This window comes from Manis pentadactyla, chromosome 8, assembly GCF_030020395.1.
Source record: "Manis pentadactyla isolate mManPen7 chromosome 8, mManPen7.hap1, whole genome shotgun sequence".
NCBI classification, from domain to species: Eukaryota; Metazoa; Chordata; class Mammalia; order Pholidota; family Manidae; genus Manis; species Manis pentadactyla.
The window spans coordinates 33,496,420-33,508,881 of NC_080026.1; the positions used below are offsets into that span (position 1 = coordinate 33,496,420).

The following is a 12,462-nucleotide window of genomic DNA, read 5'->3' on the forward strand; positions in this document are numbered from 1 at the left end:
ACAGAGAAGACATAATACCCATTCTCCTTAAAGTTTTCCAAAAAATAGAAGAGGAGGGAATACTCCCAAACTCATTCTATGAAGCCAACATCACCCTAATACCAAAACCAGGCAAAGACCCCACCAAAAAGGAAAACTACAGACCAATATCCCTGATGAACATAGATGCAAAAATACTCAACAAAATATTAGCAAACTGAATTCAAAAATACATCAAAAGGATCATACACCATGACAAGGTAGGATTCATCCCAGGGATGCAAGGATGATACAACATTCGAAAATCCACCAACATCATCCACCACATCAACAAAAAGAAGGACAAAAACCACATGATCATCTCCATAGATGCTGAAAAAGCATTCGATAAAATTCAACATCCATTCATGATAAAAACTCTCAACAAAATGGGTATAGAGGGAAAACACCTCAACATAATAAAGGCCATATATGATAAACCCACAGCCAACATCATACTAAACAGAGAGAAGCTGGAAGCTTTTCCTCTGCGATCGGGAACAAGACAGGGATGCCCACTCTCCCCACTGTTATTCAACATAGTACTGGAGGTCCTAGCCACGGCAATCGGACAAAACAAAGAAATACAAGGAATCCAGATTGGTAAAGAAGAAGTTAAACTACCACTATTTGCAGATGACATGATATTGTACATAAAAATCCCTAAAGACTCCATTCCGAAACTACTAGAGCTAATATCAGAATTCAGCAAAGTTGCAGGATACAAAATTAACACACAGAAATCTGTGGCTTTCCTATACATTAGCAATGAACTAATAGAAAGAGAAATCAGGAAGACTATTCCATTCACAATAGCATCAAAAAGAATCAAATATCTGGGAATAAACCTAACCAAGGAAGTGAAAGACCTATACTCTGAAAACTACAAGACACTCTTAAGAGAAATTAAAGAGGTCACTAACAAATGGAAACTCATCCCATGCTCCTGGCTAGGAAGAATTAATATCGTCAAAATGGCCATCCTGCCCAAAGCAATATACAGATTTGATGCAATCCCTATCAAACTACCAACAGCATTCTTCAATGAACTGGAACAAATAGTTCAAAAATTCATATGGAAACACCAAAGACCCCAAATAGCTAAAGCAATCCTGAGAAGGAAGAATAAAGTGGGGGGGGGGGATCTCACTCCCCAACTTCAAGCTCTACTACAAAGCCACAGTAATCAAGACAATTTGGTACTGGCACAAGAACAGAGCCACAGACCAATGGAACAGAATAGAGACTCCAAACATTAACTCAAACATATATGGTCAACTAATATTCGATAAAGGGGCCATGGACATACAATGGGGAAATAACAGTCTCTTCAACAGATGGTGCTGGCAAAACTGGACAGCTACATGTAAGAGAATGAAACTGGATCACTGTCTAACCCCATACACAAAAGAAAATTCAAAATGGATCAAAGACTTGAATGTAAGTCATGAAACCATAAAACTCTTAGAAAAAAACATAGGCAAAAATCTCTTAGACATAAACATGAGTGACCTCTTCTTGAACATATCTCCCTGGGCAAGGGAAACAAACGCAAAAATGAACAAATGGGACTATATCAAGCTGAAAAGCTTCTGTACAGCAAGGGACACCATCAATAGAACAAAAAGGTATCCTACAGTATGGGAGAATATATTTGTAAATGACAGATCCGATAAAGGGTTGACATCCAAAATATATAAAGATTTCGCACACCTCAACAAACAAAAAGCAAATAATCCAATTAAAAAATGGGCAGAGGAGCTGAATAGACAGTTCTCTAAAGAAGAAATTCAGATGGCCAACAGACACATGAAAAGATGCTCCACATCGCTTGTCATCAGAGAAATGCAAATTAAAACTACAATGAGATATCATCTCACACCAGTAAGGATGACTACCATCGAAAAGACAAACAACAACAAATGTTGGCGAGGTTGTGGAGAAAGGGGAACCCTCCTACACTGCTGGTGGGAATGTAAATTAGTTCAACCATTGTGGAAAGCAGTATGGAGGTTCCTCAAAAAGCTCAAAATAGAAATACCATTTGACCCAGGAATTCCACTTCTAGGAATTTACCCCAAGAATGCAGCACTCCAGTTTGAAAAAGACAGATGCACCCCTATGTTTATCGCAGCACTATTTACAATAGCCAAGATATGGAAGCAACCTAAGTGTCCATCAGTAGATGAATGGATAAAGAAGATGTGGTACATATACACAATGGAATATTATTCAGCCATAAGAAAAAAACAAATCCTACCATTCGCAACAACATGGATGGAGCTAGAGGGTATTATGCTCAGTGAAATAAGCCAGGTGGAGAAAGACAAGTACCAAATGATTTCACTCATATGTGGAGTATAAGAACAAAAGAAAACTGAAGGAACAAAATAGCAGCAGCAGCACAGAATGCAAGAATGGACTAATAGTTACCAAAGGGAAAGGGACTGGGGAGGAGTGGTGGGAAGGGAGGGATAAGGGTGGGAAAAAAAGAAAGGGGGCATTATGATTAGCATGTATAGTGTTGGGGGGGCACGGGGAGGGCTGTGCAGCACAGAGAAGACAAGTAGTGATTTTACAGCATCTTACTATGTTGATGGACAGTGACTGTGAATGGGGATGTGGGGGGGACTTGGTGAAGGGGGTAGCCTAGTAAACATAATGTCCTTCATGTAATTGTAGATTAATGATACCAGAATAAAATTACAAATAAAATAAAAATAAATAAAAAATAAAAAGAGTAAACTGGCTGACCCAAACTTCAGGCTTTAGGGAGGTCTGGTGTATCAGAAGCAGCATGGTCCTTGCAACCCAACAAACTGGGATTCAAATCTCGGCTGTGTGATTTACCAGCTGCCATGCCTTTGCATCAAGAAACAAAATCCCTCAGTTTCCATTTCCTAGTATGAAAAATGGGACTAAATAACAGAACCATCCTGGAGACATTATTATGAGGATTAGACAAATTTATTCTAATGCACCTAGCCTGGTATGCACCATGTTATAAATAGTCAACCATTAGTAGTCACTCTTGTTGCCTACCTGGCTATTGTAAAGCCTGGTCTTAGTGATCCTGAAAGGGTTGCTATCATCCTCTTCAACATTTTCCAGAATTTTCAGAAAAAAGTGGTATCCTTTATCATCCATATCCCTTACTCTCAGAACTCAAAAGTAGATTCTAATAAGAAAATAGATTCAACCAAACATTAAAATTATAATTTACCACCTAAGTTGTTTGGACAGAAAGAGGGCTTTGTAAATTGGCATAATCAGAGAAAGTTTAAAGGAAGTGTAATTAAAACTGGATCTGGACTAATAGGTAGAATTTGGATAACTGAGGACTGAGGTAGAGAAAACGGCATTTTGGGCCCTTTTAAATGGGTGTGGGTCATGTGGGTGACTTGAAGGAGACAGGCCTAATGAAAAGCAAGGTGGGCGATAGCAAGTTAATGGCTGGCATGTACAATTTTGATGTATGACCCGGAACACGATTTCTTTTTTCTGTTCAAGAAAGAACTATGATTTAAGGTACATTTTTCAGGGCCCATCTAGTAGTGTTCATGTTTAGTTTTAGTTAGGAGAGATCCAGAAGAAAGCACCAATTTTCCTTTAAGAGTCTGCAAGTCATCAACATCCCTTTCCTCTCTGTGACTGACCAGAAGATATTCCAGTTCACAGATTGGGTCAGTTCAGGTGAAATGAAGCCCCATTTACAATACTTAATCACAAAAATGGAAGTCAATACAAAATAAATTGAGTTAATTCTGAAGACTAGAAATGGAAAAAAATAATTTCTTTTTTCCTGAAAGAAAAAAGCCTTGTTGAACTACTTCCCACATACATACATTGTGAATAAGTGGTCTGAGACAGCAATGGGGTAGGAGGATGTATAGCTGTAGCAGATAACCTGGGTTAGAAATTTGGCTTTGCCCCTTACCAAAAACACAAGTTATGTTTTGGGGGAAAACAAATTAAGCTGAAGATAGAGTGGCTTTACATGAAATGCCAACACAACCAGAAGGGGTCTAGGTACCTTTGGGCTATTTGATAATATAAGTACATGCAAATAGTAATACTTGAGTATTTATAACATATATAAATGTTAGACACTAAAACATTATAATGTAAACTTAAACAGATTTCATGTTCAACTACTTGATAATGATGCCAATGGTTGCATTTATTCATGTTATGAGTAAAAATATCAAAAGGTGATATTAAAAATATTTAGCAAGTGGTATAACTCAAGTACATGTCAAGCAGAACAGGCTCTGGAAATTGCCCAAGAGCAGGGCCCAAGGCCTCCCTGCCATACCAAGTGGTGGCTTTCTTAGTGGCTGTAATAAGAGGTGATCTAAGAAGTGTCAGGGGAGTGACCTACAGGACTAAGGTAGTAATGGGGCTTTCAGGGGGCTTAGAACAGTATCCATTTACCCATTGGTGCTGAAGTATTTCAATATTTTTACAACCAGTAAGGCAGTATCAGTACACAGTGGCCAGATCACTCTGAATATGTCTAAGGTAAGCATGAAAGACAGAAACCTAGAGAAGAAAGCCCAGAAGCAAATTCTGTAAGGAGAGATTACTGCAAACCCTTGTCTTATTATAGTTAAAATCTTTCATTTGTGTGTGCTACGTGATATGCTTTTTAAAAATAACCATTTGAAAGAATCCAAAATTAAAATATGTATTACTACAAAACAACGGTCTTATACCAAGGCATTGGTGCCTAACTGCCATGAAGTTGAAAGCTTTTCTCAACACTGTGATTCCTCCAGTGTTCACGAATCTAACACTAGGGCACAAATCTGCAGTCAGCCCTCATGCAGACAAGTGGAACACAGCAAAGAGTTTCTCTCCAGTCAAGGCACTGGAAAATCATTTGTGCATTAGTTAATAAAGATTCTGTTTTTAGCTGCAACATATTTAATTATAAGAGGCTCATAATTAAAATATGCCTAGAGTGGCAAAATCAAAAGCGAGCTTCACGTCCCTTGCTACAAAATACTTAGGTTCACCAAAGATAGCCTCTATTTCCACACAGGAAACACTTCCACATTTTTATAGATCCTCACCTCTAGGCCAATGTCCAACCTTTGCATAAGAGGACCTCTTCTTTTTTATGTCAAAAAACACTACAGATTTCCACATCACAGCAAAGAGCTGTACTTTTAGAATACATTAATTGCAGAAATACCTAATGACCAAAAGCTGAAATGAATAGAGATGCTTTTAAGCATACTGTGTTTTATTTGTCACAAGAGCATGTACACACTCTTAAATTATATACAAGAAACCAAACTTAGATTAAACTTTCCATCCTTGCAATAACCCTTAGTCCCAACCAGCAGTGAAACTTTATTCTTCAGCATCTCCAGGGGTGGTTGCAAAAGTCTTACCAAAGACATGGGGTAATTACATTTCACTGATGTTTTATTTTCCTCTTCACATGAATTGCTTGATCTAGTAGCTGTAGAATGGTCGTAATAAATCATGGTGGATTCCAACTGAAAAAATTACTAAGTGTCTATATTTTGTATAACTGGCTCACTCCCAACAGCATAGAAATGGGATCTTAGGAATTCAAGGATTGTGATCCCTATTTCCTCCTCAGTTCTAGCAACTTGCAAACTGACAAGGAATTTACTTAATCCCCTCTGGCTTGCTTTCATCAACAGCTACCATTAGCTGTAATGAATAACCACCCATGAAAATGTTAGTAAAAACATTGGCAAATCAATCCCAATTAATGGAGAAATTTTAAAGGGTGAATAAAATGTTTATCATTCTGGAGCAGAGGTGGACCTCACATCTCCTACAACATTGATCCCACTCAAACTCACAATTCCTAAAATTTCTAAAATCAGAAGTGGAGTTTAAAATCCTTCTCCTTTCACAGGTTTAATGTGTTAATTATCACTTAGATATTAATCCTGTTAACAGCTCTAAATTAAGGACCTGTGTTATATTTAGGATGCTGCCTGTTGCTCAATAAAGGCGGCTGCTTCTTTTATAGTTCTGTAATGGGAAAATGTCTTCTTTTAAAAACATAAGGCATTTATGTGCAATTCACATTCAAGAGACAAAAAGCATATGTAGGTAGCTCATGCAATAGTTTTTAATACTGTAATGTCCTCTGGTTAGTCAAAGACTAGTCCTTTACACTTTGTCTGAGAGTATCTTTGAAGCTGTGGTTAATGGCGCTGTCCTTTTCTCCGCCAAGTAGTACAGGTGTCACAACTTAGAATCCTTTAATCTGTTTGCCTTGATCATGTACTTAACATATTGTATCATTTGTCATTTTGATTCTTAACTCAATAGGACAAGTCAACTATTCTTCATCATTCTATTCAAACTTTCAAAACAATGTTATTATTTTAATGCCTAATCTTTATAAAGCTGCGCATAACAGTGAAATACCAATTTTGGCAAGACTTATTTTCTTTCCTCTTTGAAGGAGGCACGTGACTCCAGCTTCAGTTTGTGAAGTGTAATTAAAGAAATTTTTCTTGTTTGGACACTCCTCTTCCACTGACTTAGCTCCTATCTTTTTTATTCGGCCTTTTCAGTCTGTTAGGACAAACTTTATTTTATGGATATTAACAAAATAATTATTTCTTCAGAAACAGGATCTGCCGCACATAGACAAGGTTCTTAATAGCCTTTCTGATGAAGTACATTTTAGCAGTATCATTTTTCTTTAACTCTTTACCTTCTGTCTCTCAAAAGGCACACTCACAGAGAACAACAAGGTACCTTTAGTTGCCAATTTATTCATGTCAATCCTCAAACAGCAGAGTCCATGTTTATCCTGTTTTTAAAATCAGTACTTACAGTCTACCTGTCTGTCTGTCTCTTACCCTTTGATTCCTTAACAAGCAACAACTTTCATTAAAAACAGTAGGGGATGGGGAAGCAGAGGATTAAGAAACACAGTAAAGATTATTTCTCAAGTATTGATTTAAATAGTAAATTAGATATTAAGTAAGCTGGCTTGTATAAGCCCTCAAAATGGACTATCAAAGTCCACCAGCAGTAGGCTGTCCTTTCCTGGACCACGCATCTCTAAGCACTTTTCACAGATTCAGTTAAAATCTTCAGCACCCTGAAGAGTTTGTAGGTGTTCAGCACTGCTGGAACTGTCTTTGCTAATGTGTGAGACTATCCCATATTATTGAAGTCAACAGCTGTATCTTTATATGTTATTACAGGGTCAAGAAAACAATCTTCCTAATTCTTTTCCACTTCAGGTTACATGAAGAACAGTTTCTGGTTCTCTACTCCCAGCAGGCAGGTGAAAAATAATAATAATAATAATAATAATAATAATAATAATGCATAGGCATAAGAAGCAGCCAATTCCAAGGAATCTATCCACAGAAAGAAGAGAACTGGCCACATCAAGTTTTAAAAGAAAAGTCCCAGCATTAAGGGCATTATTGAGATTTAAAAACAGCAGTGCTTCAAAGTGAAGCCTCAAAACAGGAACTTTATAAGGCTTTCAGCCCATCAATACACGAGCTTTTCACTCACCACCACTGGATAGTATCTCTTAATTTGGTAACATCTAAAGTGGCTTCCACAGAGCACTAAGCAATGAATGTGGTACAGTCCAGAGCCCCAAAAAAAGTCTTCCCTAGACATTGCCACCTCCCAAGTACCCACAAAACCCAGACCATCCTGACACTCACTGCCTAGGACAAAAATGTATCACTTTGACATCCAATGATTGCCTGTCCAAAGGAAATTCCTGACGAACATGTGCATGAGTTTGCTAGCATGGACACCACCTCCAACAGCCTGGTTGGCACACGCCCTGCCTGTATGGGTTACCATTCCACAACAGCACCCACGGGGGTACTCCTGAAAAGCACCAAGAACATGCCTCCAGGCAGGTAGTCATTTACGAGTGCACAAATGCACGTGAAGGTGGGAAACTGCAGGCTCTTGGCAGACCACCCTGGCAATGAATAGAGCACCAGCTAACCCCCTTGTTTCACACAGAACGTCGTGCTGAGGCACCATCATCCTAGCTGAACTCCACCTTGACCACACAGAAAGGAACTGAATTGTAATAGCTCTTAAAAGCGGCTCAGAATGATGACAAGAAAAAGTCCCATTAAATCAAGCACCCGTTTCTCCTAAATAAAGTTTCCCCCCCCCCTTGTTTTTATAAAGAGATTTATGAAGGCCCGCCTCCCCAAACACACACACACACACACACACCAAGGGATTCCAACTTCAAGACTCAAACTATGCGGACTTCAAAAAGCAGAGGTTTCATTTGCTTGTCCAAATAACTTTAATACTAAGGGAGGTGTCGAAAAGGAAAAGGGACAGGAGCAGAGGGGAGATCCTTTAGAAATTATGCGTGTCCTCTTCCTTGCCCCTCACTCTCACTCTCTGTTCCTATGTTCCTCTTGATAAACAGCGTGATGCCAGCCAGACCCTCCAGTTCAATTCTCCCCAACTCGCGCCTCACCCATAGCCCCTCGCAGGCGAAGTGGACATGTAAACTGTTGCTGCAGCCTCCTGATGATCCACTGATAAATCAAAGGAAACTGCAAAACTTCTTGGCTTGCTAAGCTGTCTTCCAGGGGCACTAGACACCCACGCGCAGATTTCGCAGTTAGCGCTACGGAAAGGCAATCCTCAGTCAACCTGTTTGCAGAGCCCGCCGAACTCCCCGCCCTCTGATCCTGGGCTCCGAGGGTCCCAGCGCAGGATGGGGGATTTCGGGCTCCGTTCATCACTACACTCCAAAGCAAGCTGGAAGAGGAGGGACTAGAGCTCCTGCTGCCCCAGTCCCACTGCCGGGTCTTGATTGCCCGAGGTCTGTCTGTTCTCTAGATTCTGCCTAATGCATTTCCGCCCGCCAAACCCTGGGGTCTCCGCATGCTGCGCCCCTTGCAGCCCACCCTCTCCGCAGCCCCAAGACAGAGGCGTCAGAGAAGCTCCGCTTGCAAGTTCGTTCCCGCGTCTGGCCAGGAGAAGGGGCGAGGGAGGCTACCCAGGGAGGAAAGAGCAAAGTCTATGCCCGCGGCGCACCCCGGCTGCCCAGCCACTGCTACCTGGCGCCAGCGCCCGCCAGGGGTTGGGCATCCCCCGCCCGGGGCGCAGTGCCGCCTAACTTACCCGCCTCGCTCGAGCCGCCGCAGCCTCTGGGAGCCACCGAGCCCCGAGCTTCCCGTGCTCAAGAAAGATGGTGGTGTGCGTCGGGAGACCACCCATTCCAGCGTCTGGCAACCTCAGCACCGAAGGAGGAGGAGGAGGAGGAGGAGGGGGAGGAAGGAACAGCGCAGTCGGACGCCATCTGCTGTACACCTCTGCGCAGCCATTGGCTGCCTGGTGCGTCCCCGGGAGCCGCGGGGAGCGGGCCGCCGGCCGCCACCTTGCGCCTCGCCTCCCGCGGCAGCTGCTCCCAGCGTCCGCGCCCCTCTCCCTCCTCCCCGTCACCTCTTCCTCCCCACTTCCCCAGCGGGTGCACCGCCGGACCCTCGGCTCAGCCTGCACCCCAGGGCTGGAGCCTAGGGGGCACTAGCCTCGGCCGCTCCCCACAACTGTTTTCCTTAACTTTGAAGCTGTGGGGTACAGGTGCGGGCCGGGTAACGGAGACCCCAGCTGGCCTGAGCTTGGGTACCAGAACCGCTGACCGCGGACGGGAGCTAGCGCTTCGTGCCTCGGGGATCCACGCAGTGATGATTAGGAGGAGGAGGAGGAGAGAGTTGGGGTGTTTTATTCCCCGTTTATAGCCCCCCTTAACACACACACAGAGCCATCCGGCTTAACACTAACACACACACACACACACACGCTTAACACACACACACACACACACACACACACACACACACACAGAGCCATCCGGGCGAGGTCACGCGTTCCTCTGCAGCACCCGGCAGGAAAAGGCGTCAATAATACAGGGAAAAGACAAAGATGATCCTAGCGGGATATATGGAAAAGAGCGAAAGGGAAAATCTGGGAGTTACTCTGGGGGTATGTCAGGAGCTGAGTCTGTCCCTGCCTCGACAGCCCCGTGTTGAGGGGCTCGCAGAAGCTGCCAGCGCGCAGACCCAGAGCTTGGAAACACCCCTAGTTCCAGCCTATTTTTTAAAGGATTTGTGGTCCTGGGGCTTGGGAGGCGGGAAGGAGCCACGGAAGGGTGAAGAGCGCTTTACTCCTGGGCGGCGGATGCGGACGCGATGCGGGTGGCAGAGGAGGGAGCCTCGAGTGGAGTATGCATGGGTGAGGCTGGGGAGCAGAGAGTACGTGGGCAGCTAGGAGCAAAGTCACAGCTCTGAGAGTCCTTTGCTTATTCTCTGACGGTATTCCAAACCCACCTGGTTTTTGACACCTTTGATCTAGGGAACTTCGTAGGTTTGTTCAGAGAGATGAAGTTTCTTCAAAAGGGAAAAGAGGAAAAAGCAGGAGAACTACCTATTGCCAATTACAGGACATTTTGCCTGTTATACCTCCTTAAATGTGTGAGCCAGAGACATCAGGGATTTTAATCTCTCAATTTTATCCAATGCTTGGCACACCGTTGGGTGCTTAAAGAGCAAAATAATCATGACAAAATTAAAGCTTGATGTCGTAGTGCAAAAGAGATTAAAGAGAGAAACAGAGTAGCCAGAATTGTTACAGAAAAAAAAAAAAGAATGTAAGTGCCATTGAAAAGTGTAATTCGAATATGATAGTGAGGGGTTCTGATCCATCTTGCTGGGGGACTGGATTCTGAGATTGGGAAAGGAAATCCACATTACTTAATATTTTAAACAGCAATGACTCTTCTCCCAGGGAGCACTGCCATCACACTCTGGGTTATGCTTTTCTTTCTGACATCACTGTCTTAAAAATAAATCCAGATCCTAGAATATTTTCCCACATCCAAAACCATGATTTATTACTCCCAAGAAATAAAATGCCAGGGAAAAAGAAACTGGTCCATTGTGTTTTATTGTAATCTCAATATACACAGATCAATAGCCAATCAGTGTCATTTAAATAACTTCAGGAGTAACAGCCAAAGAAAAACATTTCTGTTTTCCTGAACTGCTACATCCAGGCTTCCCTATTTCAGTCTTCCCAGAATCAACGCAGTGTTTTCAGACCACATCCCATGCACGCACAACCATATGGTGGAAAGATCTGTGTTTGCAATTCTTCTAGCAAAAGGCCACCAAGGATGACTTCCGAGTATGTTGTTTATGTACTTCTTTATAGTTATGTATCCCCCTACCTCTTCAGAGGCAGTGATGTGTGTATTTCTCTTTAGGCTGGCAATTTGATTTCAACATGCATTCTAATTTGTTAGTCCACTCTTATTAACTCCTTGCTCTATGTCAGTGATCACTTACTGTAATAAGAATATTTTAACATTTTTAAATAAATAAAACTTTTTATTTAATACTAAAAAGTATGACATAATATCTGTAAATTAACATGAAATATGTTTTTAATGAAAGTAAATGCAAAAGAAAGACCATGTGCCAACATCTATATAAAATGAAAAGGAACAAGAAATTCTGTGCATTCAGGGCTTAGATTAAAAATTAAAACTGTAAAATCAAAAAAAAAGTACTTTGATTCTGAAGATGTAACTTTCTTCCTCTATTGCATTGTTTATATTTGGTGTCTGTTGTGCCCGAAGTCGCGAATCCCAAGGAGACCACCAAGGAGCCAACACGGATGCAAAAGCAAGGAGCCTTTATTCGAGCTAGCCCGAGCTCAATCTCACATCCGTGCCAACGCAGTGGCCAGGTGCCAGAGAGAGAGAGCCCGCGTTTTCCCCAAAACAAAGGTTTTATAGGTTTCCAGGGCGGTTTGGGTGGGTGATGGCCGTGGCCCTGGCTAATTGGCTGGGCCTGGAGGTAGTTGGGGGGGTGATGAGTCGTGGCTCTGGTGAATTGGCAGGGTCTGGGGGTAGTTGGGGGTGGTGATGGCCGTGGCTTGGTCAGTTGGCAGGGTCCAGGGGTGGTGGGTGTACTTCTTGCTGACTGGAGGGTAGAGAGACTAAGCTCCGATTGGCTGAAATAGGATCTGTGTCCCAATTGGCTGAGGTAGACCCCGGGTCCTGATTGGCTGAGGTAGACCCCGGGTCCTGATTGGCTGAGGTAGAATCCAGGAGCTTGCCCTTTCAGTCTCTGGTGTTTTGAATATAGGATATAAGAGATAATGGGTATATGGCAATTATGTCTTAGACATTGGGCTTCTTAAAATCAAAAGAAGTAATTCATAAGAATGAAAACTAAATTATTTCCAAAATACAGAGAACCATGAACTTTAAGCATTGCTACCTTTTGTTAGCTTACCACTCCTTCAAACTACAGAATGGTTACTTTTAAGGCATTATGCAAACAACAGATATTTTAGTATACTCAATTGTTGAACTGCACACCAGTCTGGTAAAAGGAAAAAAGTTTTGTCTACCTAAAACTTCTAATT

The 12,462-nt window shown here is 42.2% G+C and overlaps 1 protein-coding gene across 1 annotated transcript in view; it reads right to left on the bottom strand.

Annotated features, from left to right (window-relative positions):
* Positions 1–9,265, bottom strand: part of THSD7B (thrombospondin type 1 domain containing 7B) — a 918,476-nt gene extending 909,211 nt beyond the window's left edge. The window contains exon 1 of the mRNA XM_036886655.2: positions 9,154–9,265. The gene's annotated coding sequence lies outside the window, so the exon portion shown is untranslated. The remainder of the gene's footprint in view (positions 1–9,153) is intronic.
* Positions 9,266–12,462: the final 3,197 nt, after the last annotated feature.